This window comes from Salvelinus sp. IW2-2015, unplaced genomic scaffold, assembly GCF_002910315.2.
Source record: "Salvelinus sp. IW2-2015 unplaced genomic scaffold, ASM291031v2 Un_scaffold5245, whole genome shotgun sequence".
NCBI lineage: Eukaryota > Metazoa > Chordata > Actinopteri > Salmoniformes > Salmonidae > Salvelinus > Salvelinus sp. IW2-2015.
Genome location: NW_019946510.1, coordinates 10,135 through 19,502, shown reverse-complemented (window position 1 = coordinate 19,502; position 9,368 = coordinate 10,135). Strand labels below are relative to the sequence as shown.

Sequence of the window (9,368 nt, the reverse complement as noted above, 5' to 3'; positions counted from 1 at the left end):
CCCATTAGGTCCTGCCAAGACAGCAGCTACTCTTCCTGGGGTTTATTATGGATCTTCACTAGTTCCTGCCAAGACAGCAGCTACTCTTCCTGGGGTTTATTATGGATCCCCATTAGTTCCTGCCAAGGCAGCAGCTACTCTTCCTGGGGTTTATTATGGATCCCCATTAGTTCCTGCCAAGGCAGCAGCTACTCTTCCTGGGGTTATATACAATTACGAATATTACATGACATTACATTTCATAACACTTTTCACATTAAGTGTGTTCCCTCAGGCCACTACTCTACTACCACATATTTACAATACAACTTCCATGGGTACGTGTATGTAGAGTGTGTGTGTTATCACGTGTATGTGTATGTGTGTGTCTGTACCTGTATGTGTGTGTCTGTACCTGTACGTGTGTCTGTACCTGTGGGTGTGTCTCTTCACAGTCCCCACTGTTCCATAAGGTGTATTTTTATCTGTTTTTTCTATCTGATTCTACTGACTGCATCAGTCACCTGATGTGGGATAGAGTTCCATGTAGTCATGGCTTTATGTAATACTGTGCGCCTCCAATAGTCTGTTCTGGACTTGGGGACTGTGAAGAGACCTCTGGTGGCATGTCTTGTGGGGTATGCTGGGTGTCAGAGCTGTATTCTAGTATTTTAAACAGACCTCTGGTGGCATGTCTTGTGGGGTATTGCGGGGTCAGAGCATGTATTCTTAGTATTTCTAACAGACCTCTGGTGGCATTGTTCTTGTGGGGTTATGCTGGGTGTTGCAGAGCTGTATTCTAGTATTTTAAAGGAATTGACCTCTGGTGGCATGTCTTGTGGAGTATGCTGGGTGTCAGCAGCTGTTTTCTAGTTTTTAAACAGACCTCTGTGGCATGTCTTGTGGGGATGCTGGGTGTCAGAGCTGTATTCTAGTATTTTTAAACGACTCTGTGCATGTCTTGTGGGGTATGTGGGTGTCGAGCTGTATTCTAGTATTTTAACAGACCTCTGGTGCATGTCTGTGGGTATGCTGGGTGTCGAGCTGTATTCTAGTATTTTAACAGACCTCTGGTGGCATGTCTTGTGGGGTATGCTGGGTGTCGAGCTGTATCTAGTATTTAAACAGACACTCTGGTGGCATGTCTTGTGGGTATGCTGGTGTCAGAGCTGTGTGCTAGTAGTTTAAACAGACCTCTGGTGGCATGTCTTGTGGGGTATGTGGGTGTCAGAGCTGTGTGCTAGTATTTTAAACAGACCTCTGGTGGCATGTCTTGTGGGGTATGCTGGGTGTCGAGCTGCTATTCTAGTAGTTTAAACAGACCTCTGGTGGCATGTCTTGTGGGGTATTGGGTGTCGAGCTGTTTCTAGTATTTTAAACAGACTCTGGTGCATGTCTTGTGGGGTAGCATGGGTGTCGAGCTGTTTCAGTAGTTTAAACAGACCTCTGGTGGCATGTTGTGGGGTATGCTGGGTGTCGAGCTGTTTCTAGTATTTTAAACAGACCTCTGGTGGCATGTCTTGTGGGGTATGTGGTGTCGAGCTGTATTCTAGTATTTTAAACAGACCTCTGGTGGCATGTCTTGTGGGGTATGCTGGGTGTCAGAGCTGTATTCTAGTATTTTAAACAACCTCTGGTGCATGTCTTGTGGATATGCATGGGTGTCAGAGCTTGTATTTTCATATTTTAAACAGACCTCTGGTGGCATGTCTGTGGGTATGCTGGGTGTCAGAGTGTATTCTAGATTTAAACAGACCTCTGTGGCATGCTTGTGGGGTAGTGGGGTGTCAGAGCTGTATTCTAGTATTTTAAACAGACCTCTGGTGGCATGTCTTTGTGGGTATGCTGGTGTCAGAGCGTTATTCTAGTATTTTAAACAACCTCTGGTGGCATGTCTTGTGGGTAATGCTGGTGTCAAGCTGTATTCTAGTATTTTAAACAGACCTCTGGTGGCATGTCTTGTGGAATGCTGGGTGTCTAGAGCTGTATTCTATGATTTTAACAACCTTGGTGGATGTCTGTTGGGGTATGCTGGGGTTGAGCTGTATTCTAGTATTAAACAGACCTCTGGTGGCATGTCTTGTGGGATGCATGGGTGTCAGAGCTGTATTCTAGTATTTTAAACAGACCTCTGGTGATGTCTTGTGGGATGCGGGTGTCAGAGCTGTTTATAGTATTTTAAACAGACCTCTGGTGCATGTCTGTGGGGTATGCTGGGGTCAGAGCTGTATTGCTATATTTTTAAGAACAGACCTCTGGTGGCATGTCTTGTGGTATGTCGGGTGTCGAGCTGTATTCTAGATTTAAACAGACCTTGGTGAGCATAGTCTTGTGGAGGTATGCTGGATTCAGAGTTTCTAGTATTTTAAAAACAGACCCTCTGGGGCATGTCGTGTGGGTATGCTGGGTGTTCAAGCTGTATTTCTAGTATTTTAACAGACCTCTGGTGGCATTCTTGTTGGCGGTATGCTGGGTGTCAGAGCTGTTATTCTAGTATTTTAAACAGACTCTGGGTGGGGGAAATGTCTTGTTGGGTATGCTGGGTGTCAGAGGCTGTATTCTAGTATTTCCTAAAACAGAACCTCTCGGTGCATGTCTGGGTGTGGGGTATGCGGGGTGTCAGAGCTGTTTCTAGTATGTTTAAAAACATACCTCTGGGGCATGTCTTGTGGGATGATGCTGGGGTGTCAGAGCTGTATTCTAGTATTTTTAAAACAGACCTCCGGTGGCATGTCTTGTGGGGTATGTATGGGTGTCTGAAGAGACCCCCTGGTGGCATGTCTTGTGGGGTATGTATGGGTGACCGAGCTGTGTGCCAGTAGTTTAAACAGACCTCTGGTGGCATGTCTTGTGGGGTATGCATGGGTGTCTGAGCTGTGTGCCAGTAGTTTAAACAGACCTCTGGTGGCATGTCTTGTGGGGTATGCATGGGTATCTGAGCTGTGTGCCAGTAGTTTAAACAGACCTCTGGTGGCATGTCTTGTGGGGTATGTATGGGTGTCTGAGCTGTGTGCCAGTAGTTTAAACAGACCTCTCGGTACATTCAGCTTGTCAACACCTCTTACAAAAACAAGTAATGATGAAGACAATCTCTCTTCCACTTTGAGCCAGGAGAGATTGACATGCATGTCATTAATGTTAGCTCTCCGTGTACTTTTAATGGCCAGCCGTGTTGCCCTGTTCTGAGCCAATGGCAATTTTCTCAAATCTCTTTGTGGCACCTGACCACACGACTGAACAGTAGTCCAGGTGCGACAAAATCAGGGCCTGTAGGACCTGCCTTGTTGATAGTGTTGTTAAGAAGGCAGAGCAACACTTTATTATAGACAGACTTCTCATCTTAGCTACTGTTGTATCAATATGTTTTGACCATGACAGTTTACAATCCAAGATCCCCCTAGGTTTCTTTAGGTTCTCCTGATGTAGAGGCTCTCCCCTCCGAACTCTCGTCTGTGTGAATGAGAAAACATAGGTTAAAAGGTCCAGTGTAGTCAAAAATGTGATTTCCTGTCTTTTATACACATTTCCACACTATGAGGTTGGAAAAATACGGTGAAATTATGATAATACCCTTTTAGTGCAAGAGCTGTTTGAATTTGACATTTCAGCCTGTTTTGGTGGGATGGAGTTTTGGCCTGGAACTCTGTCATCAAAACCTAACAATCCTTTTTCAAAATGGAACTCTGCCATCAAAACCAAACAATCCTTTTTCAAAATGGAACTCTGCCATCAAAACCAAACAATCCTTTTTCAAAATGGAACTTCTGCCATCAAAAACAAACAATCCTTTTTCAAAATGGAACTCTGCATCAAAACCAAACAATCCTTCTTCAAAATGGAACTCTGCCATCAAAACCCTAAACAATCCTTTTTCAAAATGGCATTTTTGCAACAAAATGATTCACACACAGGCACCATTTGAATTATTCTTTCGAAGCAGCAACAACACACTGATGTACTTTATACAAAACACTGCTGTCTGTCGTACTTTGTAAACCTTTTTAATTTTGTCATACAGGCTTCTGTGAAAGATTGTTCCAGTACAGTACATCTACTCACATTTCAATGAACACACTTAGAAAGGCTTCAGAAAAAAATATATACAGCTTATTTTTTTTTTGCCGTTGCAGGTTTTTACAACAAACAAAAAACAAAAAAAGTAGAATTACAGTACAGTAATCAATACAATATGTTACTGTAAACTCACGGAAACAAAAATAATTACAGTAAAATTATAAACTCCTTCATGCATGATTGTAGGGTAAAACCCTTCCCACACCAGAGCAGGAGTAAGGTTTCTCTTCTATGTGTAACCACTGGTGCCTTCTCAATGCTGAGGCGAAACCAAACTCTTGTCACATTTGGAGCAGACGTAAGGTTTCTCTCCAGTGGGCACTTTCTGGTGGTCTTGAAGATGTCTTTTACACGGAACTGCTTTCCACACACAGAGCAAGGGTATGGCTTTTCTCCTGTGTGTATTCTCATATGTATTAGCAGTTTTGATAAGTTTTAGGCAATCTCTTCTGCACACTGAACAGCAGTGAGAGCTCTTAACTGTTTGATTCTCCTGGTGATGTTCAGGTGTTCTCCTGATGTAAAGGGACTCTCCTCTTGGTCAGAACTCTGATATGGATTCTCTCCTGTTTGAATAAGACAAGATAGATTATACAAATGAGCTAACGACCCAACAATATATTGTCATGGGAGTCAAGGTCTTTGACACACCATTCTAGGTTTGTCCCGATACCAGTAACGCACACTCAGAAGTATCGTGACTACGAAACAAAACATGAAGCAGACTTAAATTCTTTAGGAAAACAGTCCTAATGTTGTCACCCAGAGTCCTGTATGTTCATTTTCTAAGGTATATAGCACACAACATTTTACATAAAGTACGTTTATTGAGCACCCGCGCACTTAAGAGTAGACGTTCCCTAACGCAAATATGCAATATAAATGCTAGGATCTCACTAGCTCGCGTTTGGCTCTGCCCAGTTTATTTAAAAAAATTTTGGTAAACACTGTTGACCATCACCGACGAGGGGCGTAGACTTCAGCTACCACATTTCAACCTCAAGAAAAAAAAGTGTGCTCGTGTAACAGTATAACTTTAAACCGTCCCTCGCCCCGACCTCTGGCGCGAACCAGGGACCCTCTGCACACATCAACAACGGTCGCCCACGAAGCATCGTTACCCATCGCTCCACAAAGGCCGCGGCTCTTGCAGAGCAAGGGGCAACACTACTTCTAGGTTTCGAGAAAGTGACGTAACTGATTGAAACGCTACTAGGGCGTACCCGCTACTAGCTAGCCATTTCACATCCGTTACACTCACCCCTTTCAACTCCTCCTTTTCCGCAGCAACCAGTGATCCGGGTCAACAGCATCATGTAACAGTATAACTTAGTACGTCCCTCGCCCCGACACGGGCGCGAACCAGGGACCTTCTGCACACATCAACAACAGTCGCCCTCGAAGCATCGTTACCCGTCGCTCCACAAGGCCACGGCCCTTGCAGAGCAAGGGCAACACTACTTCTAGGTTTCAGAGCAAGTGACGTAACTGATTGAAACGCTACTAGGCGTACCGCTAACTAGCTAGCCATTACATCCGTTACACTCGACGTCACAAATGTTCGTCATAATACATGTGCGCACTGTTTCGACTGGAAGCACGCGACGGGCTAGGCAACGCCATCCAGGCGGGTTTAGCATTAACCACCTAACATTAGTTTACAGTCATTCCATAGAGGACGCACCATTGTAGATGTTCTATTATGGCGTTTCTGAGAGCATGCGCAGCGCCATTGAGGCTCTCTCCATTTTGAAGTAGTCTTCTACTACTTCTATGAGTTGTAAACAAACTGAAAGGGTGCATCTGCCACCTGGAGTGTGTTATTTGAACAGTCTAAAGCAAGGTTGGAATTGACTGTCACCTGCAGCTTTGGAACGTTTGCTCACAAATATGATTAATGGCTGAGCCCTCCTGGTGACCTGGATGGAATCATGTGATCCTTCCCGTAACCCACAGGAAGTCCACCCAGTTGATTACTTCAAAATGGTGAACGTCCTCAATGGTGCTAGTCCTCCATCTATCTCTATGATCTTTCTCGCCTCATCCATCATGATATTCTTCTTTTGCTTCCTAGGAATTATGTAGTTAGCTCACTGAATTATAGCAGTTATTCTGAAATCATCGTCATCATTCCACTGACCGTTCACCACGAGTCCACATTAGCTATTAGCTAATTGCTTTCTATGCAGAACTGTTGAAAACTAGCTAAGTAAGCTAGGCTTTAGCTAACAAGCTAACTTACTTTCCTAGACCCGATAACAAAAGGATATGGAATTGTGGTTTGGTAACATCGTTGGTTCCATGTTTACAGTCCGTGTTTGGCATATATAATCTACTTTAAACCGTATCAAATAATATCGGACACATTTTCACACACTTGCAAAATAACCCAGCTAGCTAACTATCAACGTTAGTAATGTTTCTTCTTCCGGGTTGATTCCTCAGACGATCCGCGTTAGCGCCACCATCTGTTCTGGAGTTCAACAAATGGGACTTTGTCTACAGTACAGTAGTGTACATACAGCCACAGTATGATATAAACAGGTTGGGTAAGTTACTTTCTAAATGTAATCTGTTACCGGTCCAAAATTGTACTCAGTAGGATTACCCAAACTCAGTAATGTTATCTGATTACTTCCCCTTAAGGAGGCATAGATGGTTGGTTGTTTAGTAACAAAACCAACACATTCGCAACTATGGGGAAAACAGAGTTGGCTGATGCCGCGTTCACATGCTAGTCAGAACGAGGAAGACATTTCCGACTTGCTGTCGTTGAATACAGCAGGTGTATAACTACAAGTTAGCAAGTCGAACATTTCATAGTTTCGACTTGTACTAGCATTAGAACTGTTGAAACATGTATACTATATTTAATCTCCAAATGTATAATTGAAAACAAATACATTGTTATGGTTGTTGGTTAGCTTGCTAGTGAATTTTGCCAATTAGCATAAACATGACATCAGTCAAAACACTCAAAACAAGACATTTAATACAACGAGCACCACCTATGATTCCCCACATGGCAAACTGATTTTACTCCTTTTTCTCCCCTATTTTGTGATTTCCAATTGGTAGTTACAGTCTTGTCCCATCGCTGCAACTCCCGACGGACTCAGGAAGAGGCCAAGGTCGAGAGCCGTGCGTTTCTCCATAACAGGACCAAGCCAAGCCGCACTGCTACTTGAAACACTGCTCGTTTAACCCGGAAGCCAGCCGCACCAATGTGTCGGAGGAAAACCGTCCAACTGGCACTACCATCGTCGCATTGCCCGGCTCGCCATAGAGTCACTAGAGAGCGATGGACAAGGACATCCCAGCCGACCAAAGCCTCTCCTAAACAGGACGACGCTGGGCCAATTCTGCGCCGCCTGCATGGGTCTCCTGGTCGCAGCCGCTGATACACAGCCGGGATCGAACCCAGATCTGTAGTGACACCTCTAGCATTGCGATGCAGTGCCTTAGACCGCTGGCACCACACGGGAGGTCCCATGCAACCTCTTGTCACTGAGGGGGTTTGTTTTACTGGCCCGGGTACACCGGTGAGAGAGTTTGAACCAAGGTGAAAAAGTGATTGCATTAGTTTTGTAAGCGGGCTGCCTCCCGGCTTGAGCCAGGTGTTTTGGCTGACATGAATGTCGCCTCCAAAACAAAAGTACCAATAATGAGAGTAACAATTTTATTAGTCATTACTGATTACTGACTAAAAAGACACTCTTCATTTCTTGAGCTCAGCAGTTTCAAAGTTATAATAAATAAAAATGGAGATTGGTTTTGAAATCATTGCACGCTTTATTTAATCATGACACAACTCCTGTGCACAGGTACTGTTGTATCAGGTGGTGACATTCCACACAGACAGCCGAGACCCGTCTGCGAGAACTTCAGATAAAACATTTAAAGTGCTTATGAATGAGAGACAATTGAACAGAGTATATTGACATACAATAAAAAATAAAAGTTACTCCAATAGTATATTTAGTGTAAAACAGACAAGCGTCTCAACTCAACGATGGTCATAAAAAAGGCGTTGATCACAAATCTTAATCATAAAATAACACTTTCTTGGGTTTCCACCTGCTCCAGGAACCTGAACGTAAAGGACTAATGCACCTCTCTGTGTGGAAGCCCACTGACGATGGATAACAGCCTGAACCTTGGGTTTTGGCGCTCCTCAGTCTAAATTAAGAAAAGAGCATACAAATAATTTTGAAAATCTTTTTTTTGGGGGGGGGCGGACCCTCTACAAATGAAACTCTCAAGGCAACAGAGCCCAGCATCCATCTTTCATAACTGTGGTGGGGATCGGAGAAGAGGAACATACATAAATACACGGTACCCCCTGTATAAAGCCCGCTATTGTTATTTTAGCTGCTGCTCTTTAAATCTTTGTTATTTTAACATATTTTTATTTTTATAGGTATTTTTCTTACTTCCATTGTTGATTAAGGGCTTGTCAGTAAGCATTTCACTGTAAGACTACACCTGTTGTATTCGGCGCGTGTGACTAATACAATTTGATTTGATGCTAGCGAGCACATGAATTCACTACTTTTAACAGTCGATACAAAAGTAGTGAGATTAACCACAGAGATAATATACCTGTCTGGTTTCCGGATAAGATTAGGCTAAGTCAATGGCCGTCTGTATGAAAATTAAGCCTAGTCCAATGGCTGTCTGTATAAAGCAGATATAGATTAAGCCTAGTCAATGGCCGTCTGTATGAAGGAGATATAGATTAAGCCTAGTCCAATGGCCGTCTGTATGAAGCAGATATAGATTAAGCCTAGTCCAATGGCCGTCTGTATGAAGCAGATATAGATTAAGCCTAGTCCAATGGCCGTCTGTATAATGCAGATATAGATTAAGCCTAGTCCAATGGCCGTCTGTATAAAGCAGATATAGATTAAGCCTAGTCCAATGGCCGTCTGTATGAAGATTAAGCCTAGTCCAAAGGCCGTCTGTATGAAGATTAAGCCTAGTCCAAAGGCTGTCTCTATGAAGATTAAGCCTAGTCCAATGGCCGTCTGTATAAAGCAGATATAGATTAGTAAAAGGCTGTCTGTCTGGATGAAGCATCTTAAAGTAGGAGTGCTGATTGATGGTCAGCTTCACCTTTTTAGATCCCAATAAGGTTACATGGACCTGATCCTAGATCAGCATTCCTGCTCCGAGACAACCTTGTTAGATCCCAATAAGGTGACATGGACCTGATCCTAGATCAGCACTCCTACTCTGAGACAACCTTGTTAGATCCAATAAGGTTACAGGGACCTGATCCTAGATCAGCACTCCTGCTCCGCGACAACCTTGTT

At 43.6% G+C, this 9,368-nt stretch overlaps 1 long non-coding RNA gene across 1 annotated transcript; it reads right to left on the bottom strand.

Annotated features, from left to right (window-relative positions):
* Positions 1-8,875: 8,875 nt before the first annotated feature.
* Positions 8,876-9,362, bottom strand: LOC139026602 (uncharacterized). The gene is made up of 2 exons (XR_011478448.1): positions 9,065-9,362; positions 8,876-8,998 (listed from the first exon to the last, which is right to left on the bottom strand). It is a non-coding gene; the product is annotated as an uncharacterized lncRNA (long non-coding RNA).
* Between the last annotated feature and the right edge of the window lie 6 nt (positions 9,363-9,368).